At 42.0% G+C, this 27834-nt stretch overlaps 1 long non-coding RNA gene across 5 annotated transcripts in view; it reads left to right on the forward strand.

Annotated features, from left to right (window-relative positions):
• LOC309871599 overlaps positions 1 to 24596 on the forward strand; it is a 73012-nt gene extending 48416 nt beyond the window's left edge. The window contains exons 4-6 of one of the 5 annotated variants that reach the window (XR_014315364.1): positions 1125 to 1330; positions 2728 to 2917; positions 4821 to 5147. This is a non-coding gene — a long non-coding RNA (uncharacterized lncRNA). Of the gene's footprint in view, positions 1 to 1124; positions 1331 to 2727; positions 2918 to 4820; positions 5148 to 21228; positions 21298 to 24129 lie in introns of those variants that run through there. The other 4 variants (XR_014315361.1, XR_014315362.1, XR_014315365.1 and 1 more) reach the window with 4 other exon arrangements.
• The last annotated feature ends 3238 nt before the right edge of the window (positions 24597 to 27834 follow it).

Below are 27834 nucleotides of genomic sequence, written 5' to 3' on the forward strand. Positions count from 1 at the left end.
TTGCATTTGAAATCCAGAGAATCAGTCTGGGTCGCTGGGCAGGCCTTTCCCAGGAAGAATAAGAGTGATTTGAGGAAGTTAAACCAGACACTCTTTAGGTGTGGATCTCATTTGGTTTTCCTCTCAGGGTCCTCCTGCTGCTGGCAGGACAAGGATGCTCTAGCTCCTAATGGAGGACATGCCCCACCAAAGAGGGTTTATTGAACTGTATGAAGATGGAAACCTTCTCCTTCTCCCTGACAGTGTTGCATGTAGCCTCCTCACAGAGCACTACTATCAGAAGAGGGTGTTAAGGTCCTCCTGGGGAGCCCCTGGGCAGCCCTGAGTGGAAAGAGGGGCAGATCTAGTGAGAGGCTCCCCACGGCACCCCCCCCCCCCCGCCAGTCTCCTACCCCTTCTTTGTTTAGAAGAATTCCTGATTCACACAAGAGGAGGCTAAGACGTGGAAAGTGAGGACCACGCCCTATTGACAAGTGTGGTTTGGAAGCCTGAGGTGGAAAGTATGGGAAGATGTCCTTATAAAAACTGAGAACTGTGTGGATTGGCCTGGGTCCCTGTCTTTTTGAAAGGCCGGCTGTTTGTTCTGAATGCAAACTGCTGGCCTCGGTGCAGCAGCTCCTCGCCAGTTCTTCAGGAGGCTTGGCGGCACTTGGCAGAAGGGCCTCACCGATCCCTTTGATTGGTACCCGAGGGCGGAGAGGGTGGGGGCTGAGGAGCCTGCAGTTTGTTCGCAGGCGCAGAAGGGAGTCGGAAGAAGTCTGCTCTCTTATCAGAGAATGAGGTAGATCTGTCCTATCAGTTTTCCCTGGTGTTGGCACTCAATTTTCATAATACAATTTGTAATGTGATAAGGTCTACACATTATTAATAGTAGCAGTAGTGTGGCAAGGTTATTCCTAAGCAGTTTTAATAAAGAACAAAGGACCCTGCTGCCAATGAAGTAAAATTATCTCGGATTTTAGAACCAGGACACACCTTGTTCCTCTTTTTCAAGTGTTTGCAGACTGTTTATTAAAAAAAAAAAAAAAATGCTTCTCTTAGAGGTAAACCTATCTCTACCTCCACCGCACCTCCATTGATATGGAGACTCAACATCCGGTTCACATCTTGTTTGCCTTCTGTAGGAGTCTGAGAGAATGTCAGGGAGGGTCAGAGGAGAACCGCAATCTGACTCAACAGACATTTATTGCACTCCTGCTGTGTGCCAAGAAACGCAGTTAAATCTGGACCTGTGTAACACGGGAGAAGAAAAGGCTCATCACCCGGGAGCCCTCGCCTTGGGGGAGAGATGGAATTTCAGCCTCAGGTGGTGTTGACAGGCTACCAGGAGGTGAGTCTACAGAGGAAGAGGAGTCAATGGTTAAATGTGGCTAGGTCAAGGATGGCTTCCTGCAAGAAAGAGATGCTCTGGCTCTGCAACTAACTAAGTGACTCCTTCGTTGGCATGCTTTACAGTTTCTCAAAGGCCCCTACTGCTCTCTGTGAAAGGGAGGACACAAATCCCATGGGAAGTGATGTCTCCCACAGGCACTAACACCCCAGTCATGCAGACAGGCATGTGCACAGATAAGGGCATCATGGCGTGATTGCACAGGGACAACAGTGTGGTTCTGCCAGGACACAGAGGAAGTAGGGGGTGACCTCGTTCAGCTTTCATGATAAGGAGGGCCCCCCTGCTTTCCTTGTGCTGATAGCCAGGGATGCACTGTGCATTGGACATGGCTCTAAGTACTCTGGGCATAGCAACACACATCAACCATAACTGAGGACATGAAGGCAGAGAGAAATGTCTGGAAGGCACAGTTAGGGCCGGGACTGGAATCTGGGCTGCCTGGATTCTGAGTCCATACTTATTGCCCCTCACTACTCACCCTCCAGTGGGGAATAAGCTTCATTCTGGCCTTTTCTTAGGCAGTGGACACTGAGCCCACTGTCTGATCTGGCTTCTGGGGAGAAGGCTGAGAAAACTCTATGCATAGAATATTGAAGAGGAGGAGAATTATTATTATTATTTTTTTAGTTGTAGAATCTTGCTCCCAACTGCTACCCTCCCACATACAATCACATATGTATTTACACCTGTACAATGTGAATATACCCTTTTCCTCCCCCATGGGCCCCAACTCTGCCTTTGCATCAAAATCACCCAAAGCTTTAAATAAAATACAGCTGCTGAGGCCCCTTCCCAGATATTCTAAAAAATCATATCTGGGATCAGACTTTGAACATCTGTTTTTTTCCCATGTTTTAAGAAAATTAAATGACATGCATACCCAAAGTAAAAATTCACAGTATAGGAAAGAAAGACTGTACCCCTTTCATCCAGCCCTTAGTCCTTCTTCCTTCCAAAGGCAAACACTTCCAACAGTGGCTTGTGATCTCTTTTCTTCCAGAACAGAAAGCAATGATTACACATACCCAACTGTTATTTTTCCTTTTTGTTTTTGGCTGGGTACTGTGTCCTATATTGATGGTACATGACAAAGCAGGTCTCCCCAAGCCCCTCCCCTTCTTCAGAGGGTCTAGAATGAAAACTGTGTAGAGGTCAGGAGATTCTCAGTATGTTAGACGGGAGTTGGGGCAAGGACTCTCTAGGAGCATTAGACCTCTCTCTTCTTGCTCTTGATGAGGCTGGTGGTCCAGGGGTCTGTCTCTCACTCTTTGGAGGCCATGTGGACCACAAAATCTACCACTCACTTGCTGTATCCAAATTGATTGTCGTGCTAGGAAATGAGCTTGGCAAAGTGGTCATTGAGGGCAATGCAGCCCCAGCACTGAAGGTGGAAGAGTGGGTGTCAATGTTGAAGTCACAGGAGACAAGCTGGTCCTCAGCATCACCCAGGATGCCCTGGAGGGGGATGCTTGCTTCACCACCACCTTGATGTCATCATATTTGGTAGTTTTCTCCAGATTGCAGGTCAGATTCATGACTCACATGTTGGTTGGGGATGGGGGCATGGAAGGCCATACCAATGAGCTTCCCATTCAATACAAGGATGACCTTGTCTACGGCCTTGGCAGCACCAGTAGAAGCAGAGATGATGTTCTGACTAGTCTCTTGGCCACCACACCACAGCTTCCCAGAGAGGTCATTGACAGTCTTCAGGGTGGCAGTGATGACAGAGACTGTGGTCGTGAGGCCCTCTACTCTGCCAAAGTTGTCATGGATGACTCCTGCCAGAGGGCCCAAACATTTGGTTGTAGAGGGGGCATTGCTGACAGTCTTGAGAGAGTTGTCATATTTCTCATGGTTCCAACTCATCACAAATATGGAAGTATCAGCAGGATGGGCAGAAATGATGACTCTCTTAACTCTACCCTTCAAATGAGCCCAGGATTCTCCATGGTGCTGAAGGACCTCAGTGGACTCCACAAAGTACTCAGCATCAGCATCACCCCATGACGTTGGCAGGAACTTTCTCTTAGAAGATGGAGATGGGCTTTCTTTTCTTTTCTTTCCTTTTAAAGATTTTATTTATTTATTTGAGAGAGAGAGCCCAAGCAGGGGAAGCAGAAGAAGGAGAAGCAGGTTTCCTGATGCAGGACTCCTGACCCCTGGACACTGGGATCATGACCTGAGCTGAAGGCAGATACTTAATTGACTGAGCCATGCAGGTGCCCGGGAAATGGGCTTTCTCTTGATGACAAGTTTCCCATTCTCAGCCTTGAATGTGCCATTGACTTTGTCGTGGGTGGAATCAGACGAACATGTAGATCATGTATTTGAGGTCAATGAGAAGGGGTCATTTGTGGTGATAATATCCACCTGGCCAGAGTTAAAAGCAGCCCTGGTGACTAGATACCCAATATGACCAAATCCATTTACTCTGACCTTCACCATCATGTCTTGGGGATGCAGCTGGCACTGCATAAGAAGATACTGCCATCTTTTGAATGAAGATGAACAGAGAGCCGCAAACTATTATTTTCCAACTTTTGTAGGTGATTGTGATGAATAGTCTGGTGAGAATCTCTGACCTGGGCCCTGCTCCATCCACCTCAGAGATGTTCCTTCTGTGGGAAAGGAGGGCAGGAAGAGGGAGGCTTAGGAAGTGGGGGAGCTTTCTGAGTAGACGACGGAGACCCAAAGGGCAGAAAGAGCCTCCTCAGGGCAGCACACTCCTGCAGAATGAAAGAGGTGAAAATTCCTCTAACACACATAGTACTAATTACTAAGAGAGGCACAGTGGTGAGACATAGTCAGAAGTGAGTAGAGATCAATAAGGAAATGCCTTCTGAAGGAGACCTGAGTGCCTCCTTCAGTGTCAAAATGAAAGGAAAGGGTATTTGGGGTGGAAAGAATGGCATGGGATGTGAATGCTCGTTCGCCCATGTATTCCAGGTATATTTTTTTCTTCAGTTCTTTGGGATATAGTGGGTGTAATTCCAAGACTATGACTCAGTTTTGTGTCAGGCTGCCTTGGATCACAGGGGTTGAATATGCAGTAGGTGTGGTGACTGTCATATAGGAGGCACTGGGGAGAGAAACATGAAGGAGACATGCCCTTATTATGTTCAGTCTCTGGGGAAGACAGACGTCCAGAAACTGCAGTGTGACAAATGTTTTCCTCATGGTGGGTGGAAGGGTGTGTGGAAGGGTGTGTGGAAGGGTGGAATAGGACTGAAAACTCCTGGGATTTCTTTTAAGCACTGAAACAGGACCTTGTTGGCCTGAGTCTTGAAACAGGTCATATGTTTTTGATCACCAGATTCTGGAAGGGGTCAAAACTGATCTGCCACAGACAAATTTGGGGACATCTAAGGTTTGGTTGACTTTGGGAAGCACTTGGTTATAGTTCTGTGATCTGTTTGCTTTCCAGAGCCTCCAGGAGTCACACGAAGACACGAGTGGTGTGCCTGCATAGCTGTTTGTTAGCCCTTCTTCTTCGAAATGCTGGCGAAGTCTGAGTTAGAAATCAAACGCTTAACAAGAGTTTTATTGTTTTCAGGGCTTTTACATTGCTTTTCTATCTTCCTAATGATACATTTCCATATTCTGAAGACAATGTGTATCTGGAAAGGATCATTATGTTCTCAAATCATATTTTTTTAAATGGATGAAAAGGAAATTTTCATGTTGTACCCCAGACTAGCCCAGATTGTGTTCCAGATCTTTTTCTGAATAAGAAAAAAGACTGTAATAGGAAGCGTTGTGAATCTTTTTAAGCTGGAAGGACTTTCGACAGTCACCATTTTTCTCTTTCTTTTCCTTTTTAAATTCCTATCATGTGCCAAGCCTGGCTGTCTGTGCCATGTCTTTGCAACAGCACTGTAAGGGAAGTATTTTGCTCTTGCCATCATTTTACAAATGAGGGAAATGATGACATCAAAAAATTCAGTATTGTACCTAAAGTCTTGTTCTGATAAGTGACCAGGCTGTATTTGAACTTGGGTAACTCCACATGAAGTCCAGCTTCTCATTTTGCAGATGAGCTAAGTGAAGTCCCAAGGTCATGTCCTTCATTGGTTGAAGATCTTGGAACTCAGGGCTTCTGAATTTCTGACTTTTGTATGACAAGAGGGTCATCCTTATGGAGGGACATGTGTCTTGGGCCCCTTCCCTTCCCAGTGCATCCTGTATAAGTCAACCTATATCCTGCTCCCACTTTCCCCATCCCCACAAATCTATGCTTGTGATTTCCCCAAAATTGCAGATGATTGTCTCAGACTCTGTCCATCCTGACCTCTAAACATCTCTGGCATGGACCCAACCATCCAGCCAAACAGAAAGCCTACAGTCCCCTACAAGAACTCTAAATACATACTTTCCTGTCTCTGTCTTTATGTACTTGTTGGAATACCCTCTTCTTGTCAGGGCCCCAGATGCAAAGGTCTTTTAGACTCATAATGCCATCTCCTCTATGAAGCTTGGGAGGTCTTACAGCAGTATAGGATCTGTCACTCTTACTGAAAGATAAAGGATAGGGTGGAGAAGGAAAGGGAAGGGAGAAAATTGGTGGAACTCGGGATAATAGATATGAAACTTGGAGATGGTGCAATGATGGGGGACCCCAAAGCTAATCAATGGCCACAAGGGTTTTGGCTTGTTGAGACCTTACTCTGTCTTGGAGCTGTTAAATGCTGTCATCTCCTTAAATTCAGAGCAAGTCATTGGGTTGCTGCAGCTGGGATAAACATCTAGCTCTGCCTGAAGTCAAAGCTTGTTCTCTCACTTACAGTCATATTATCTCTTGACAACTGGTTGTGGACAGGAAAAGACTAGAGCAATCTTTGAAATGGAGGATTAAAGGGACGAAACAAGATTGGGGTCATGGGTTGAGACAATGCAATGAGAGATGCTGGAATTGGAAAGGTTAAGTGAGGGCCATGGACAGAGTGGAGCTGGCTTAGGGATGTGGCCTTCCGTCCTTGCACCCTTTGTTATAACGAGGCAGCTCAGCCTGCAGTAATCCTCTGGGCACTGGGGGTTGAATTCATGGCTTATGAGTCTTGGTCTGTGTTTCAGGGCTTTCGGTTCCTGAGCTCTCTGAAGGCAGGGACTGTATCCATGCTTTTTTGAAATAGAAACATAGTCCTTTCTAGCAAGTGGCCAAATGGGGGAGGCAGAGTGGCAAGCACCTCGATTTGCCCAGGGAAGTCGGGAGGTTTCACACAGAGGTGAAATGTCCAGATAGAGAAGGGGAACATAGGAAAGAATAGGGTGAGGGAAACTCAAGGCAGGGGGCAGGGTGCGTGCTCAGGGAGGAAAGCACAGGAAGGCCTGGGAGTGGTGTTTAGGGTTGTGCCCCGAGTGTGAGTCAGGAGGAACCAGTGGGAGGAAATAAGGCTGGAGAGGCAGCTGGAGGCTGGGCCTGGGTATAAAAGTGGCCCTCCTTGCCTGTCCCCACCCCGCATGTATCCAGTATTCACCCCCACACTAGTCTCAGCTCCCTATCATTTGGCACATCGCCTTGTTTCTGCATCTTGTATGGGCCCAGGAGACCCTTCCTACTCCTCTAGGGAATTCTACTCATCTTTCAAGGCATTTTAGACATGGGTCCTCGGAGGCCTGCAACAGCACTCTCAGATAGAATTCAAGTGTCTTCTTGCAAGTGTCTTTTCTACGTCTCTGTTCTAGCACTGGTCACACTGTTTTGTCTGTCTTCCCTACTTCCGTGAGATCTGCTTTGGGGGAGGAATTTTGTCTTCTCTTTGCATCCCCGATGCTAGCACATAGTAGGTACTTGGCACATTTTGACGACGGAATGACTCTGGACTAGCATCTGTATTTTTCAGACAGACAGTGTAAGTGGTCAGTGGGGACCCCCACTTTCAGGAACAGTAGAGGGGAATTTTCCTATTTTCCCTGTGTAAAGTGGGTGGGGGGGCGCTGCTCATTGTTAAGGCAGGTCAGTGTCCTGCTCACACTGACCCCCTTTGGTCTTTGGAACCTGCCCACCAGACGAGGTAATTTCTCTGCATTTTTTTTCCTTTGTTGCTCCCCCCCCCCTTTCCTGCAATGAGTATAGCAGCCCCTCAGGAGTTCGATGATGTTGCGACATGAATAAGATATTTGAATTATGCTATTTAAATGAGTCATCCCACCCCTAGTGTAATTGTTCACCCCCTGTCACACTAAACGTGATCTACATTTCCAAGAGAGCTCTTGGGGCCTGAATAGGGAATTGCTGAAATTGTGGGTTCCAGTTCCCAGTGGCTTATCTTGTGCGTGGCAGGGTGTGTCTTTTGTTTCACATCTGGGCAGATGTGGACTCAGCAGAGCTCTCCATACAAGCTGCATATATTTACAGAAAGAAGTTGAACAGAATTTCCAGATGTCTGTCTGTGTGTGGTGTGTGTGGAGGGGACAGAAAATGGCAGAGTGAAGGCTGGTATGAAAGATGGTGTCTGATCTTGGCAAAGCAGTTTCCCAACATATAGGAAAGCTTAAGCTGAATGGATTTAGATTCTGGACTTGTGGTCTAAAATCTCCTTGTTCCACATTTCATTTGATAAGAGTTTTGGTAGCTCTAAAAAATGAGCCTGCATTGATGTGTTCAAGATGGATGTAGGGCTGAGGTGGCCCTATTACACATTAGCAGTTCTTCATCTTGGAACTGAGCTATAGGATAGGATTAGTATACTTTCCAAATGGAGTGGGCACTTTTCCCTCCATTGTTCACTTCTTTTAATAAAGAGAACATGATTGCTTGTCAGACTATCAAATGTAACGAACTCCAAAGCCACCTCTCAAAGTTTGTGAAGGACACAGGAACTGGTGGTTATACTGTCTCAGACATTTCAATTACTCAGACTCTGTGGAGTAATGTCCTAGCGCATTAGACAAGACCCACATTGAGATAAAAAGGAATTAAACTTCCTAAATTAAGGGTGAATGCAGTAACATTTTTTCCTAAAATGATAGTTAAAGTCAGGTGTTACACTCATTCAGCCGATATTGATTGTGGGCCCATGAATCAGAATATGCTCAGGAGCTTGTAATACAAGAGAAACAGGCACTTGAGACCCCTGCCCGCAAGAAGTTCACAGTCTAGTGTGGTTGACGGGCATGCAAATGGTAGCAGCATAATGGAGGCATGTACAAAATGCCATTGGAAATTGGGACGGCAGAGTCTGCCTGAGGCTAGGCAAAGTTAAGGATGGTATACTTTTGTTGGAATTTAAAGGATGAGTAGTGGTGTTTCCTGGAAAGGACAATTTGGAGGGGACTATTCTAGGCAAAGGTGGGGTTAGCTAAAGCACAATGACAGAAATTGGCTGATTAAAATATGAAGGGCCTTGTATGCTAAAAAATATATACTAGTTTTCCACTGTAGATGTATTAGCAGGTATTCCTCTGCAGTAACAGAAACCTCCAACCCTACTGGCTTAAATCCTAAAGAAAACTTACTAGCATATATAATATGCTCAAAGGCAGTGAAATTCCAAGATGGCTGAATTCAGTGGCTCAACTCTGTCATTAAGGACCTAGGCTCTTTCCACTTTTCTGCTCTACCATTCTTGGTATGATGGTTTATCCTCAGACTGGCTCTTCCTCTGATTACAAGGTGATCAATGAGGTAGAGAGGTTTGTTTGTTTTCTGACTTGATGTGTGTCTTTTTAACCAGGGAGGAAAACATTCCTTAAGAAGCCTCCCCCACGCCCACCCTCCACCCCCTCAGACTTATTCTCATGCCTCAGTGGCCAAAATCACATCACATGCCCAACCCTAAACCATTCACTGGCAAGGGGAATGCAACCACCATGACTGGCTCAGATGAATTTGGACTCACCCCCTGGAGGGGACACACCCACTTCTTCTGAAGTACATGGCCAGGTAGAGGACATTGGAACAATATTGGGCTTCTGATAGAAAGTAGGGGAAACAGGACAAATGGCTGCTGAGTTGGGAACCAACAGTGTTTGTTATGGGAGATGATGAGAAACTGTTATAGATGATTGAGCAGGAGTTGGCATGGCCAGATTTTCACATTTAAAAGGATCACCCTAGGGGCGCCTGGGTGGCTCAGTGGGTTAAAGCCTCTGCTTTCGGCTCAGGTCATGATCCAAGGGTCCTGGGATGGAGCCCTGCTTCGGGCTTTCTGCTTGGCGGGGAGCCTGCTTCCTCCTCTCTCTCTGCCTGCCTCTTGCCTACTTGTGATCTCTGTCTGTCAAATAAATAAATAAAATCTTTAAAAAAAAAAAGAGGATCACCCTGTCATCAGTGTAGAGTTTAGTTTTATAGATAGAAAACTGAGAAAAAATGGAACAGTGTTATGAGGTATCAAGTCATTGATATAGAACTGAAGGTGAAATTTTCTTTAAGCCACACTCTCTACCTTAAAAGTAAGAGGGGGTTAAGGGATAGGGAGGTGACTAGGGCAGAGAAGAGTCTTTCCATTCTGGATTTGCTAAGAAATCCTTTATGATACCATGGCAAGCATGTGATCTCTTTTAAGTCCAGATGATATTGTGGTCCGCTCAGAAGGGCCATTATAATCCTAGAACCCTGGCATGTTGGAGCTGAAGTGACCTCAAAGTAATCTAATTCAAGACCTTCACTTTACAAATGAGGAAATAGGGTACTAGACAGTGGAATGACTTGTTCAGTTTCTAGGTCTGTAGCACAACAGAGCTGGAACCACACCCACAGATTTTCTTAACTCCAGTGCTATATTCTTTGTAATGGGCTCTTAGGGCCACCTTTTATGGAGGCTTATGTGTGCATTCAGGAGTGTTGGAAAGGCTCTGCAGTCCTTCTTTCCGTTGTGTCTGCTATCTTTGACATCTACCCTACTGGATTTTTCTTTTTTAAATAATGCTTTTGTTTTAATAAAAATGCAAACAGTACTCTAGGTATGTTGAAGTTTTCTTATTATTCATTTATGATATGATCTTAGTGTGAATGTATTCCTCAAGTTTTTACTTTTTAAAAAAACTTTTATTTAAAAAAATAGTGTTTTATTCATTTCAGAGGTAGAATTCAGTGATCCATTAGTTGCATATAACACCCAGTGCTTGTTATATCCTGTGTCCTCCTTAATGCCCATCACCCAATTATCCCATCCCCCATCCCCTCTCCTCCTGCAACCCTCAGCTTTTTTCCTATGGTTAAGAGTCTCTTATAGTTTGTTTCCCTCTCTGAGTTCGTCTTCTTTCATTTTTCCTTCCCTTCCTCTATGCTTCTCTGTTTTGTTTCTTAAATTCCACATATGACTGAAATCATACAATAACTGTCTTTCTCTTGTTGACCTATTTCACTTAACATAATACCCTCTAGTTCCACCCACCCAGTTTTTTCTTTGAAGCAGTTTTTTTTTTTAATTTTTTATAAACATATAATGTATTTTTATCCGCAGGCGTACAGGTCTGTGAATCGCCAGGTTTACACACTTCACAGCACTCACCAAAGCACAGACCCTCCCCAATGTCCATAACCCCACCCCCCTCTCCCAAACACCCCCCCAGCAACCCTCAGTTTGTTTTGTGAGATTAAGAGTCACTTATGGTTTGTCTCCCTCCCAATCTTATCTTGTTCTTTGAAGCAGTTTTAATGGGGAATGAGGATGACACCTTCCGGGCACTGGGAAACTGAGAGAGGGAAGAAGGCACTAAGGAGAAGCCTGGAGATGTGAAGTGAGGGACTTGAGGGCTCAATGCTTTTTCAGGGCTTTTCCTGTGACACTAAGCCAAATGAGACCCCAAGATCCTCAGTGGCTGAGAGGCTGACACATAAATGAGTGGCATTGGTGTGCTAGTGGAAGGTGGAATCTCTGGCCTATTTCTCTTGGCAACTCAAGCATCCATTCGCGGTGCCTAATGACACTCTCCCTCCACTCTTTCCTTTGACCTTCAGTGTGGGTGTGCCCACTTCCTGTAGAATATACATATATTTAGGGGCAATTTTTACTCAGAAACCTCTGAAAACTTGCCCTTGTAGACAGAATGGTACTTTGAGCAGCAGGTACTAAGAAGAAAAGAAAAAAAAAAACAACTAAAAACTAGAAAAAGTTTTGGAATCAGGGTTTACCGAAAAAGTGCTATGTGCAAATTACCAAGCTTAACTAAAGATGGATGAGGCCCTTTGTTTCAACTTAGCTTCTGAAAATAATTCTAAAGGGTATTGGTTTATCTTCCAACTGTTAGATGAAGAGGTGGATAAAGATTGGGTTGAAGCTGTGTAGACCAGGGCTGCTTTGGATATTATGTAAGGTAATCCCATTTCTGTAAAACAAATGATGAAAAGAAAAAAAATGTGTGCGTGTGTGTTTGTGTATATGTGTGTGTGTGTGTGTGTGTGTGTAAAAACTGATTTTAGCCTGGGGGGGTGACATATATGGAAGAATATATGAAGTTAACCTGGGTGACAAAATGTAAGCGAAAAAAGGTAGTGCAAAGACATGTGTATGGTGATATTTATATCAATTTATCTTTATGTGTGGCTATATATATATATATATATAAATTGAGTAAAATGCTTTGAAAAAGTGGCCTGGGTAATCTGAAACCAAGTTACTCTAATCTTTGTGTGCATCTAAAATGAATAACATGCTTCAGGTGTTCGACAGGCTTGCATGATCGTTAAGGGGGTCTGAAACTTGAACTTTTATAATTCTCTAAATCAAAGGTGCTAAAATGTGGCTGGGAATGATGTTCCACTTTGATTTATATTTTGTTCTACTTTCATCTACCAGTTGTTCATCTCCTTTTGTTTTTGTCATCTTTGTATCAGTAAGGGCTGAATTACAATAAAAATGTGAATTATATATAATTACATACACCATTCTATCTAAGTTTGTGTCAAAATTGTGTACAGTTTGTTCTACAGTGTGAATTTGGTCTATCACAAAAAATCCTCTAGTATTTTTATAGTGTTCTGATTGAAAAAAACCCCTCAAAGCATTATGTAGAGAACCCTAAACAAGCTATCATCTGACATTTTTTTTTTTAAGATTTTATTTATTTAACAGAGAGAGGGGGAGAGAGAGCGAGCACAGGCAGACAGAATGGCAGGAAGAGGCTGAGGGAGAAGCAGGCTCCCTGCTGAGCAAGGGGCCCGATGCTGGACTTGATCCCAGGACGCCGGGATCATGACCTGAGCCGAAGGCAGCTGCTTAACCAACTGAGCCACCCAGGCATCCCTCATCTGACATTTTTAATTGAGCTCTCGTGAACCCTTTTCAAAAAGTGTGCCTAATGAATTGTAACTGCCTTGGGGGTCCTGGGTAACCCCAATTTGAACCCCAATTTGACTCTAATTTTGGAGAAGCTAGAGGCAATCCTCCCTTTCCCTCCCAGCCATGATTTCCACCTCCTCCCAGCATACACAGGAAGGCCAACAGCATTTATTAAACACTTATGTGTCAGGTACTTTCCTCACAGTAAACCAGTAAAGGAAAATATTTTATGCCCATTTAATAGATGAGGAAGCTGAGGCCCAGAGGGGTTTAGTGATTTATTCAGGGATAAATAAACTGAGCCAATTTTTAAATCCTGGCCTCTTGAATTGCATAGGATAGTTTAGTTGTTTACTTTTTCTCATACCTCTACCAACTCAGACACATCAGAAGGAAAGTTGGAAGGGTTTGCTTACTCTGAAGACCTCCCATTTTTCTGAGTTTTTTCCCCCAGTCACGGCTTTCAAAATGCGGCAGAGGAGATGGAAGAGAAAGAACAGATGGGGAAAAATGGGGACAATGTCTACGCACTGGAATACTAGGCTTTCCTAGGAGAAATGAATGCTCTGGAATAGCTCAAACTTGGGGTAACTTCCTTCTCAGAACCTCATCCATGCATTCCTAGAACTGAGGCCTAATATCATCCAGAGTATTCTGATTTTTTCTTTGAGGGGAGGGGGCAGAAGGAGAGGGTGAGGGCAGATCCATATGCGGGGCTCTATGTCACTACCCTGAGATCATGACCCTGAGATCATGACCTGAGCTGAAATCAAGAGTCGGACACTTAACCAACTGAGCCACCCAGGCGCCCAAGAGTATTCTGATCTTCTTAAGGCCATTTCATTCTTACCATGTTTGGACAGGGAGTAGAGCTTGCAAGTGTTCAAAGACACAAAAATGAGAATAAAACAAGGGGAGGGGGTCGTGATATGAGCAGACAAGCCTTTCCCAAATCTTGGCTCCCTGAGGGTAAGCTTCCTTTTGTTAAGCAGCAAGAGTTGAAAGAAACTTCCAGTAAAAGGAACACTCACTACAGTCTCCTGTGGCCTACAATAAAGTGGAAATAAGGCAATGTGGATATTTTTTTTTACCAGTTTGGACCCTCTACCAACTCTCAGATTCAATTGAATACAAATATATTTGTTGCACTTATTCCCCTCTGATACATGCACTTTAAAATTAAACTACTATGAGTTTGTTAAGGGGGAAAATCCAGGGTGCCTTTTTGACATTTTAAGTCATTAATTGTTATGTAGGTTTTATCAGTTGTTTTAGCAGAAGGCTTTTGTTTGCTTCCCATATATATGACTTTTTTTTTTTTTTTTTTTTTTTTTTTTTTACTTTAAGTAGGACAAAACAGCCAAAGACTAATTTTTATTTCCCATTGGCCAAGCGGGAAACCCAAGCCAGACTTTGATTCATCCATGTTTGATTGATAACTTAGAGTCACTAGGCAGGTATTCTGAGTGCCATCGAGCAAGTAATGGCTGAAAAATGTGCAGCAAAAGAAATAGAACAAGGAGCCAAATCACATTTTTCAGTTTTTACCAAACAATTTTAGGATAAACTAATGTTTAATATATTGCAATCTGATGTTTGACACAGAGTATAATATATGTTACTGTGTGTATAGTCACACAGTCATATTTTGCATGTGGTTGCTCACACAATCTATTACAAATTTGGAATAGATATAATTTAAATGAATCTTTTAGTTTTAGCAGAAAAATTATATTTGACACAGCTTAATATGAATTAAATGTAAGATTAGACTATGTGTAGTCATTTTGGGTATATGATACTAAGGGTGCTTCACCCAGTATCAATGTGTGGGTCCCCCACTCCGCTAAGCAATGTTCCAGTACCAGTTGGATGTCCTATAATTCAACTCAATGAGTTTCTAGTGCTATCTATTCAGATAGTCCCATAAGACTGTCCTCCATTTGGAGAGCTGTTGGCATGTCCAGGTGGCTACCCTTTGCTTTTGACTCACTGGCTCCTGTGACTTCCTCCTGGGTTTTGATTAATTTGCTAGAGTGGCGCACAGACCTCAGAAACATTTTACTTACTAGGTTAACACTTTATCATGAAAAGCTATAACTCAGGAACAGCCAGATGGAAAAGACATATAGGGTGAGCTATGGAAAAAAGGGTTCAGAGCTTCCATGCCATTTCATAGCAAGTCACTTACCCCCAAATCACCATGTGTTCACCAGCTTGGAAACTCTCTGAACCCAGTCCTTTTGGGTTTTTTTGTTTTGTTTTGTTTTTTAAGTATTTTATTTATTTATTTGACAGATCACAAGTAGGCAGAGAGGCAGGCAGAGAGAGAGGGAGGAAGCAGGCTCCCTACTGAGCACAGAACCTGATGTGGAGCTTGATCCTAGGACCCTGAGATCATCAGGAAAAAAAAAAGAGTAATTATAAAATAGAGTTAAACTGATGGTGTTCCAGCCTTCAGCTGCCTTCATTTGGTTTCAGATTGGTTAGTTAAGGGACCCTATAAAGGCGTCTCTATTGTCTTTACCCAAGGAATTATCAGTTTTCATGTGAGTAATATTGAGGTGTTGTGATCTCTACTATGATATGTTCTCAGCAGTTCCTAAGACACTGCTCAGCATTAAAACAGGCCCAGGCTAATTGAAAACAGTGATCTTTATACTCTTTGAATTAAGGAAACTAATTAATAGCTAATTTGGAGTGGGAAAAAAATAACAAGACATTGTCTTCTTGGCGATAGGGACAACTGATACCAAAGTTTATTCAACCAATCTCTTAATTTATGAATTTGGGGCTTGGTCACATGCAAAAGGAAAATATTAGAGCCTTTGAATAAATTCCTTATTTAATCTTGCCTTAGAACCTACTTAATTGGTATGGTTTCTAAATTATAAGCCACAGCAAATAACATACTTTACATATATGATTCATATATAAAATTCAACCTTTTAAAATGTACAGTTTAGTGGTTTCAAGTATATTTACAAAGTTGTACAATCACTAATTTTATATTATTTCCATCACTCCCAAAGAAACCCCATATCTATTAGCAGTTATTTCTCATTCCCTCACCCCTTCCCTAGTCCCTGGCAACCACTAATTTGCAGTCTGTCTCTGTGGATTTGTCCATCCTGGACACTCCTACCTTTTCTGATAAACTAAGTCATGTTGATTATTAGTGTCTCATTTCTACCAAGAGTCCTTTGCACTTTCCTTGCGTGTTTTATTTCTACACTGAAAATGTTCAATGTGCAAATATCTTTATAGAGAATATATAATAAATAAATAATTTAGGATTTTATTTTTCTGTCTTTTCATCAAATCTAGTTTCTTAGTTCCAGGAAATCAGGGAAATATCTTAAGACTTAGCATTTATTGGGGATTTCTTGTGTTCCCAGGACTCACCAGAGGTCACATATGTACTGGGCACCCTGCATGTTAGGAACCGTGCTATGTGCTTGGAATAAAACCTCTAATCCTCACCACAACCTTTGACATTTTTTTTGTTGTTGTTGTTGTTCATACCATCTTCTTACAATGAATTTGAAGTCCAGGTTTTCCCAACAGGTCAAGTGAAGAAGAAGGATGCAAACCCAAGTTTGAACAGCCTTTCCAACTCAATGCTTGCTGCATTTTACGGTCACTTTCATATAATGTCTTCACATGAAGACTTGTCACATGGGCCTAATTCAGTACTTAACACTCACTTTGTGTTGATCTGTGTTTAGTGTTGGTGTTGATGCTCTTTATATACCCCTATTGTAGATCATTTAAGAGGTAGATAATTTAAATTAGAAGAAAAATGTTTAACCTCACAAATTATTAGAGAAATGCAAAGCTAAAGAAGAAGGAAGTACTGTTTTACATGTGCGAATTAACATTTTTAAAGTAACATTATTCCAGTTTTTGCCGAGTTTTGGTAAAGTTTGAAGTCGGTATATCCTGACATCTGATAGTAGTGTGAATTCTTAAAGTCCTCTGGAAAACAATAGCTGTCCAAAAAGAAGAAAAAAAAAGTTCAGTCCTCTGACTTGTTAAAAGAATTTAATGTAGAGAAATGACCCAAAGGAAGCAGAGAGTTCCGTGTATGAAGATGTTCACTGCAGCCTTACTTCCAGTGTTTATGTATTATTTAAATGCTCAAGAATAGTTTAATGAGTGGTATAGTATGACAAGTTCTTTTTATTCATTTTAGAGAGAGCAAGAGGGAGAGAGAATGGCAGGGAGGGGCAGAAGGAGAGAGAAAGAGAATCTCGAGCAGACTGCCCACTGAGCTCGGAACCTCAGTCTCATGACACTGAGATCATGGCCTGATCTGAAATCAAGAGTCTGTTGCTTAACCTACTGTACCACGCAGGACCCCCCTGACAGATATTTTTAATGGAACATTAGGCAGCCACCAAAAGTGAAAATTATGAAGACCTGAAAAATGTTTAAAAAATGAAAAAAAGAATGCGGACTTATATTTAAGCCTTGAATACAACTATGTAACAGTTGCATGTACAAACAAGTTTTAAAAACTGAGAACAATATCTAGCACATAGTGAATAATAAGTGTTGTGGTTGAATGAATGGGTGGACTGAACAGAAATAGAGAAATATGCTACTTGGTATATAATGTCATCTTCACAAGTTATAAGATTTAAATAATATATTATGGTGGAAGAAAGATTTTTAATAAGACTAAAGGTTATATAGTGACCAGGAAATGTTAAATTGTTACAAAATATCATTGCAGGTCTAGGAAAAAAACCCAATATTTTAAAATGATACATGCATACAAATGATTTATAACAAAACTTTAGTACATTTAGAGAATGGTGATTGTTGATAGATTTTTTAAGTTTATATAATAGCATCTTTGTTTTTTTTTTTTTTTTTAAGATTTTATCTACTCATTTGACAGAGATAGAGCACAATCAGGGGGAGTGGCAGGAGAGGGAGAGGGAGAAGCAGGTTCCCCACAGAGCAGGGGGGAGCCTGATGTGGGGCTTGATCCCAAGGCCTGGAGATCATGACCTGAGCAGAAGGCAGTCGCTTAACCAACTGATCCACCCAGGCACCCCTGTGTCTTTGTGTTTTTAAAACAATTTGTTACCTACTTCCAAAAATAATATAGATTGGCCAATAATAATGACAACTAAAAATTTAAAGCCAGCTATTTTTAGAGAAAGGAACTATAGAGGAGAAGGGAATAGAGACTGTGGAGCAAGCTCTGAAATTGAACTGGTTACTACACTGGACAAGGGCAATCAGACTTACAGGAGAGTCAATATAGAGGCTGGCTCCAGAGCCAGACTGCTGGGTTCATACCAATTACACTACTTCCTGCATGACCTTGGTTAAGTTCCTTAACTTCATCTGTAAAATGGGAATAATACTAGTATCTGCTGCACAGGTTGTTGTAAAGCCTGATGCTTGGCAGACAATAAAGAGGTCAATGTTAGCTATTCCTGTCATAACTCGGAAAGATATTTTTATTCCTTTCTTATAGAAGAGGAAACTGAGGTTTGTAAATATTAAAAAGGGAAAATTCAAACCCAAACACACCTGCTTTCAGAGCCCAAACATTTTCCACCATATAGCAAGTGTACTGCTGATGGAAGTTAACGCTCATTTAAATGAGACATCAAAGGACCGCTAATCCTCTGTTCACAGTTCTGCACATCTGACGACTGGAAAAATTTTCCACAGACCACCTTCCAGTTTCATAAATTTGTAACTGTGTTCCTTCTCTATTGCACATACACTTCTGGTGCCTGCTTCTGTAGGACACATCCATATTATAATACCTGCTCTTGTAACTTTGGCTCATGATACTGAGTTAGTACAGTCGTGGTGGGCATAGACCAGGAAGCCCCTCTTTATACCATGATGGCTAGCAAAGCATATAAATACTTCCTATTGAAATGAAACTAAATTTTTCCCCAGAATAACGTCCCCTTTACTGGATCTGAAAAATGCATGTACTCTAAGGCTCTTTGAAATAAGGAGAAGCATGACAGGAGGTCAGAGTGGAAAGAGACCAGAGTGTTCACCAATCAAGATTGGAATTTCTTTTTTGAAATTGCCCAGAACATATGACCATGTGAACACTTTGCCAGGGCCTCTCCCACAGCCTGCGAAGAGGCCTGTGCAAGTGAGGGATCCTGGAGCTTAAGCTTCATTAGCGTCATGATACATGTGCCTTTGACTCTCATTTCCCCAGTGAAAAGGTTAACAATGAGTTTTCACTTTCCATCTTATTACGTGGTCAGTGCTTCAATGTAATGGTTCTAGTACAGTGTAAAAGAGCTTATATGTATTTATGTGAGAATCATACATAAGACATATATAGAAATAAAATGTGTCTAATAAAAAATTTTTCAAAATAATTGTAGTTTTGAATGGTAGAATCTAAAAACATTTTGTTGTATATAAAGACAGACATGCACGTAAAACACACATTCCACTAAAAGTGCCTTATTTCCAGGCTGATAGCATGTTAACTAGCTCCGGCAGGAGGGGAAGCTTACTGGTCATCACAGCCTTGGGTTCCTCTTTTACCCTTCATTTTTACCCCCCCCCCCCATCACAAACGGGCCACACATCTCCACATCTCCTCGGTTGTCCCGTGGCCATTGCTGGGATGCCCAGGATCCAGAGACGCCTCAGTCACTAGACACAGCCAGAAAGAGACTCTGCCTCACTTTCGACTGCACTTTTACCTACCCAGATCTATCTCAATCCAGAGCTTTGCTTTCGCTTCTTTGCTTCTGACTTTTTTTCAGAGTAGAAATTAACTCAAGTTGTTAGAGGGGGAAGAACTGTAAATTGTAGCACAAAAATAGTCTTGTCAAATCAAAAGAAAAGGAAGCTGTTCTAATTTTGGGCACTGCAAATACATTAAACCACTTATTGAAGTTTTCTTGGTTGCCTTAATATTACATGACCTCATGGCCTTCATTCCAGGCACCCGAGATTAATCAGCTCTCTAAGGAAGGTAGACAGTGTCAAAAAACTAAATGGGAAATAGGGCACCCCGAATCTGGGGACAGTCACTGTGAGACTAGAACATAACAGATAGCACATCTGAATTTTGTAAGGTCACAGAATAGACATTTCTATTCAGGAATCCTTTAGTAACAAAAGAAGGCTATGCGTGGCCAGTGGAGGAGGAGGATAAAGAGGAGGGGACTCTCTGCCTACATTAATTGGCAAGATTTATGGACTCTGGGACTAAGATATGTCTACAGTAGCTTTTTGAGGAAAATAGCTACCTCTCTAAAGTTATGGCTTTGGGAAAAAATCAGTAGGAAGTTACAGTGACCAAGTAGCAGTTAATTATGACATTTCTTACATCTAAAGTTGTTTTAAAGCCTGAATATTATTTTTACTTAGTTATTTTAAAATGCAAAGTGGCTTCAGCTTTTACTGGAATGTTACAACGGGGACCTTAATTAGTCAACTGCAGTATTTTATTTTTTAGATACTGTGTGATAACATACACTCTATTAAAACAAAACTCTCTGGCCCCAGCTCAGCAGGGGTTAGCAGGGGACATACTTTCAGTAACTTCTGGTTTCCAGTTAGATAATCACATATACCTTTAGATCCCCACCTCCCTCTCACCCCAGAGGAAAGATTTGCCTAGATTTTCCTATAGGGTTTGATATGTGAATATGTAGCATAGCAGGCCTAGGGGCCTGTGGTTTTCTTGGTTCCTAAGAGAGCACACCAGTCATTCAGTTTGGGCTTCAACATCAAGCTTCGGGAGGGTGATTATGTCTCCTCCACTGAAGGCCAGTGCTTTGTGCCTCTGGACTTCATTCCACAATGTGTACATCATGCTCCTATTCATCTTGCCCAGCTTCTTCTGCCACCATATAATACTAAGCCCACTTCCAACTGGGTGTCAAACCCACCTGTGTTTGTAGCAATTTCAGCATCATTGATGGTTGAATTAAAAGTGACACTAGTACTCTCTACCAGCTGTATCCAGAGAGGAGCTTGGTGGCACTCACTGGGCTCTGCACTGGGATTTGTCCTTCATGTCAGATCCATTCCCATTAATCCCAAGTCCAGAAGAAAGGTCTAACCTAGTGGTAGCCGGTCTAGAGCCGGTGTATTAGGGTGGTTTCATTACGAGTGTCTTTCACCTTATAGATGGTTCTTTTTGTCAGTTACAGTTCTCTGGGCAGAGGATTAAACTTGAGCCCCAGAACATGACCTGATCCAGCAGAATTTGCTTTTTCTGAATTGGTGCATTTTTCTCCTGAATCAGTAGGAGGAAATCAGCTAGGATAAAAAGGTAAAGAAATTAGCCTTTCCTTGTGTGAAGGGGACTTGGTCATTGGGCTTGGTGCTGGAACCACAGACAGGGTCATGGATTGTAATCTTTGAAAGACTCAGGACATCACTTGGTGGTTTCAAAGAAGATCAGATCTATGAGTTTAGGAAAAGGTAAAATGGGCAATTGGAAAGACAATGACTCACTGGCACCCCATCCAGGTGGGGAAATAGAGATTGTGATGGAAATTTTTTTTTTAATTTTCTTTTTTCTTTCTTTCTTTCTAATTAAAATATTTTTAAAAGTTATTTTATAAACATGTAATATATTTTTATCCCAAGGGGTACAGGTCTGTGAATCACCAGGTTTACATACTTCACAACACAGTGATGGAAATTTTGAACCAGAAGGTGAGGTAGGCTTATTGGACTCTTTATTTTTCACCCTGAAACTTTATACAAAATTCTAGTTGTTCCTGTTCAAGGGATCTTCTTCTTTTGTAAGCTAATTGCCAGGCTGTTCTCCAGAATTTTTCTGAACACTGGCATCAGGATCTAGTAAGGGAAGACCATTGCAACAGTTATGCATGAAAAGAGAGAAGCCAGCTCCCACTCTGTGTCAACCCAACAAATAACAATGGTGTCCAGAAGATGAAGTGTGTGTTAGCGGAGACATCATTTTCAGGGAAAGAGCAGAGACAGAATGATGATTCAAGGAACAGGAGATTTGTCCATGTTATTGTCCTCTCAGAAGGAAGGGCACAAAGTTGTATCCAATGCTGTCATTACTAATACTTCTCTTTCTTTTTGAAATCACACAGTCTGATCTGCGTTCTCTTACTTCAGGATGGACATGGCAAATGTGGATTGAGTCTATCTGCCACAGTGCCTGGAGGTATTCTTCATCTCTACCTCCATACCTACAACCTGTCCTTGGCATGGCAAAGTTGAGAGATAGAGAGCTGGACCAATTAATAAGTTTGTAATTTTGTGTCCTTTTCAATTTGGGAGGAGGGAGGACAAATTATATAGCAATTACCTTGTTTTTTTTTTTTTTTTTTTTTTTTTTTTTTTTTTTTAATGCAAATCACATTTAAAAATTCTGGGTGAAAACGTCACTTATCAAAATGAGTCTTTCTCATGATCGTCCAATGTTTTATCCTGGCTCTTGCCATTCCCAGGATTTTACTAATCTATGAAAACCCTGGATTTGGAAAAAGGAAACAGAACGTTCCTGTAGCAGAGGAGTTGCTGTAGGCAGGAGTTGCTGCATGGACAAAGCAGAAACCATGTTTGCAAGTGTGGAGAGGGCACTAATATGTCAAATATTGGGGCATAACACACAGTTCTTGCCTGGGACTGAACTGCTAGCATGCCCAGTGGAAATTCTTTAAATCAGACTAAATCTTGGTTTCATTACTTAAATAAAAGATGGGTAGCTTTGGGCAAAAGATGGGTAGCTTTGAATTATCCACCTGTTCTCAAACTTTGGCATGCATTAGAGTCCCCTAGGAATGGCTATATATACATGGATTACAGGGCCTTGCCCCAAAGTTTCTGAGTTAGTAAATGGTGGGTGGAGCTCCAAAATCTGCATTAGTAGCAAGTTCCTAGGGACCAGACTTTGAAAACCATCAGAGTAACATAAGCTTCATCTCAATCTTTTCATTTATAAAATGACCCAAAGATTTAAAAGAACATCGAGCTTGTATCGAGCACTTACCATATGGCAGCCAAACACCACGTAAGAATGTTACAAGTTTCTATCATTTCATTCTCCTAGAACCCTCACAAGAGTTGGTTTACTGTCACAGTGGAGGTTAACTGAGATGTGGAGAGTTTGCTTAAAGTCAAACACCCAAGAAGAGGTTGAGGCAGAATTTGAACCCAGGCAGTCTTGGGATCAGAGCCAATGCTCTTAACCATGCCTCTGTGCCAATTTTTGAAACTAAATGAGATCACATTTAAGGTATCTGTTATGGTGTCTGGCTTGTTTCATACAGGTAGTGACTGGTGGTAATTTTGAGTTGTTCTTTCTTGAACTAACCCAGGGGCAAAAAAAAAAGAAAAAATACTAAGGAACAGAGTACGGGAAGGTGAAGTGCCTGTGTTCTCAGCGGCTCCTTCTATCATATGGGGCCAGGCTGGTGGTGTGGCTCTTTGAGCCTCTTTGCTTCCTTTGCCTTAATAGAAGCAGGTATGTCAGAGAGAGACATGGGAGACTCCATTTTCAGAGGTTTCACAGAACCATTTTGTCTGGTGTGATCTGCCTTGGCTAAAGCCCTAGATTTTATTCTCTCAGGTTGAGACAAACCCACATCCCCAAAGCAGTTTTTACACATCATCCGCATTGGCTTAGGGCTTGGCCAGAAGGGAGTGTGTTATCTAGAGCCAAGCTTTAACATTCTCACTGGAACCTGAAACCACTCAAGTTCAAATATATCCCCCTGAGCCAACTCTGACTATCTGGCTAATGTAATGATAACACTTAACAAATATCACAAGATAGGGCATATGACTGCTCTGAGGAGATAAATGGACAAAGGGCAGGAGAAGATCCTGGTTATTTGTTGCATCATTTTACCTTTAATTAAAGTCAGTGGAATGGTTGCAGGGCGAGTGGAAGTCATTTCCAGGACAGCTGCCTCAAGTTGTCACTAATTTTTCTGAAGAAGTCAGAACATATATGTTTAGAAGCTTGTAGACCTCAACAAATATCAAACTAAACTTTGAATTAAAAAAAAATCCCCTTGTTCAATATTTTAATATGTGTCATCAGCAGTAGGAAAAATGTTGACTTATTATAGGAGATAATGTGATGGATATCTGCTGTCTTTGGCTCTATTTGGGGAAGAATGCCTTTAAACTCAAACAAGGTCTAACACTTTGCCTCTCTGATGTTTCTTCATTTGCCTCTTAAAAAAGGTTAGTCGTGTAGTACAAACAAAGTTAGTGAAACGTATATGGCAAAAATCTGACACATATAAAAAGAAGGAAATAAACCCAAAGCCAACTATTTATGGTAGCAGTTGGAACCAGTCCAGTTTCTCAGGATTGAATTTCTATTCCCTTGAGAAGGCAATATGGATTACTAAAGATGAAAACGTGCTGAATGGGGACAATGGCTTTTATTTCTGTGACCATGACTATTAAGAAAACAAACATAAATACACACACATTCATACACACACATTCATACATCCGTGCACTTCTGTATATTTACATCATACATCTTTCTTCCAGTTATTGCATATTGAAAACACTAAAAGAAGAAATTCAGAATGGAGAATGTAATTGACAAAATTGGACCCTCTTCATCAAGAGGAACAAAGACATCTTTCTAGCCCTGCTACAAGTCTCTGAGCAAGTTGTCCTCGTCCTTCTTGGACTGCCTTTTCCCACCGACACCCCTTACCTGCAGAAGGTGGACCTTATGAGGATTACCAGGACAATGCTAGCAAATGCATATAGAGCTCGCTGGTAGGAGGCAGCACTGGAAATCAAAGCACCATTATGTTTGGCACTTTTGATAATCTACGGTCTACCTAACTTATGACTAAAGCTTCCTATACATAAAACATAAGTATCAGATCTTAGTGCCTGTAAAAATTCCATTGCAAGTTACTGCTCTGTATTCATTAGCTGGAGACCTTTGATGTTTTCAATCTACAAAGTTTCTAATCTTTCTGAGAAGTAAACGAAGCACTCATTCCTCTACCGTTTACATTTGGTGCTTTAATTTTGTAATTCCACCTTCACCTTCCCCCTTCCTTCCCACTTTGCAGATCTCACAGGTGTCTGGTCAGACCTGTCAGGTAGGTCTCTGTTTGCCTGTCATTTGGGAAGCTGATGGTCTTACCTGGGCATGGCTGATTGCACAAAGCGGAACAGGGGTTAGTTTGAATTGCAGGTGTGAGCAATCAGTGTAGATCAGCACTAATCCTTCAGATATTAGAACCGCCAAGCTGCTGCAGACACTGCAGAAAGAGCCAAATGCTGAGTGTGACTGTTGGTGTCTGTGAGTGTAGCCAATGGTTTCCAGTGTTGAGGGATTTTTGCGTTTGCAGAATATGGTCTCCCTGACTCTTACAAGGACATTTCCTTATTGAGGCCCGATTCCATTCATGGCTGTATTAAAAATCATGGTGATATGCCAAAAAAAAAAAAATCAGGTGATAGGAGACAAATAAGAAACGGATCACATCTTTGGGTAATTTCTAAGCCAGGGGAGAGACAATGGCACACAGCTTCACCATAAGAGCTCAGGCTATAGAATTCTGGGGTCAAATACCCATTGCGTCCATTATTGTCTGTTTGACCTTGGGTTAGTTTCTTGTTCTCACTGAACTTCATTTCCTCATGTACAAAATAAGGATAATGCCTACTTGGAAGAGTTATTGTCTCTGTCACATAGTAGGTGCCAAATGCATGCTAATTGTTGTTATTGGTATATTTTACTAATATCATTAGAATGTGGTAAAAACAACAACAACAACAAAAACACCTGAGTGGTACATGTGGAGTGAGAGCAGGAAGACACCACTCCCTTGTGGGAGGCCAAGAAAGATTTCAGAAAGAGTGGGATGTGAGGTACCTGAGCCTTGAAGATTCAGACAGGATCACAAGGAAGGGCATTAACAAAGGCTACTGGTGTGTCAGTTCTGGGACCAGTAACAAGTTCATTTGGATCAGTGCGACAGAGATAAATGCCCAAAGGGTCCAGTGTGTCAAGGACTGGGATCTTAAGGGGTTTGTCTTTTCAAAACAAATTCTGAGATATAAGACCTCCAGCAGCCATTTGTCAAAAGGTTTCGTTGTAAATACAACCACCGTGATTCACCTGTCGTGTAGAGAGCCTGGGCTCACAGGAGGCACAGTTTTCCTTTCCGCCAGTGACTTTGACTACACATGCATTCCTCAGCCAAAGGATGTATTAGAAGTAACTGCTACATCTGGAAGTATTTGCCTTTGATAATTTTAATACTCTGAATGTTGGGGGAGAAGTTTGCCCTTGGGATGCTCTGGTGCATTTACGCTTCATGTAAAAATATGGGGCCATAAACCTGTGCGGTCCAGGAAGCCAAAGACAGCTTCAGACCGAGATACACATTATGAGGTGATGGTTGTTAACCCAACTCATTGTGGTGATCATTTCACAGTATATGTAAGTCAAGCCATTAAAGTTCTCCAGGGCCGTACATTAATTAGGTCACAACAGAACCAGAAACGACATAAAGACTGAGATATGCATAAAGGTGACTTGTGAGCAGAATGGTTGGTCACAGTGTCAGGTGGAAAGTAATAGAGGAAGTCAGGAAATCTCTGTCACTTCTTAATGGGGTACTCTGGGGTAAGTCAACCCACCTTCCAGGGGGTTGCATAAAATTAGACTGTCATATTGGTCATCACTGTTTATTCTAGGTCTTTCTTAGGCAGAAGCAAAAGCCCTTTTACACAAATAAATCTCATGCAGAAGAACAATACATAAGTACTATAAGAGCAGAGCAGCTCTGGCTGGTGGGTGCAGGGCCCTCAGAGTACTCTCCATCCGGGTACTGTCAGAATCAGGCAATGAAGGATCCCTATGTCTCTGTGGGGCGTGGTGTATAAGTTGATGGACTGTGGGATCACTGAGACTCCTCATACTTTCAACGAACTGCCAACCTCCCATCATTTAAATGCACATGGCAGCAGAGGGTTTGAAGTTTTCAACTTTTCCACTAACTTGACTGAAAACTCATAAACCCATAATAAGCCTCCCTTTGAGCAGATTGCATAATATTTACCTGTACAGTGGTTTTCATTCACAGGACATATTTCGTTTTATTAACGAAAGCCAGATCACCAGCACCAAGTGCCCTGATAAGAAAGGCATTGAAAAATTACATCTCCTTGTGAGTTAGAGATATTTTCATTTAGATGGGAAGTTGTCTTTGTTAGGAGGGATATCCAAGTGTTTGCAGTGAAAATCTTGCCTGACATTGAAATAGAGGTGAGGAAACTTAAAGGAAGAGATTTTTCTCAGCAGCAGAAGAGGCTTCCCCTGGAGTTGGTTGATGCTTGTCTACTGTTTATTTGCCAAGCGAGATGGTTGTACAAAAGGACAAATGCTCCGTCCCCTGGCCAAAAAGGCAAGTGGCTGAAAGACACTGACATCTCAACCCTTCAAAAGTTTCCCAGTTAGAGCCATCAGTCCTCAGCTGGAGAAGATGATGACTTAAACCTTGGGTTTTATGGACCTGCTAGCACTGTTATCCCCCAGCAGCAGAGCTTCAGGGGGAAGGAAGTTGTCGAGTGTGTCGATAGTGTCTCTAATGCTGCAAAAACTTGGACTGGACCATAAGCAGAATAATTATGCACCTGAGAATTAATGCATCATAGAGAGAAATCATATCCGATACTCAGTCACCAACTGCTGTCATAGAATACCCGTGATCAGTTGGCCTGTTCCATCTCAGAGGAACACCTGTATAGACCAGAGGATTTCTAAGACCTTCCTGAGGCACTTAAACACCTTTGCAGCTGGGGAGCTTCTGTGGCTAGCAAAGGGGTGTCACATTCCCCTCGGTGCCTCATTTCCGTCATGTATTCAATGAGTAGGTCTTATCCTAGAAGCTTTTATCTTAAGAAAGTTCCAGGTTCATCAGTAATTACTTGAGAGTTATGCTTGAAATTCTATGCTAATTTCAAATTCTATACTAATATTGAATTACTATGCTAATTTTTTCATACATCTAAGTGCACATGATTACATAAAACAAAGAAGCAAGCCCCACCAAACAGAAAAGGCAATAGCAAGCTAAATTCTCTGTGTTGGCTCCACCACAATGAAAAACTGTATAGCTACATTATTCCTGCTGTGTCAGGATATTCTGATTCAAGCCTTAACACTTTGGAAAGGACTTTAACCTGTCCAACCCTCAATTTCATCTTCTGTAAAATCAGTTT

Source organism: Mustela nivalis, assembly GCF_964662115.1.
Source record: "Mustela nivalis genome assembly, chromosome: 1".
NCBI classification, from domain to species: Eukaryota; Metazoa; Chordata; class Mammalia; order Carnivora; family Mustelidae; genus Mustela; species Mustela nivalis.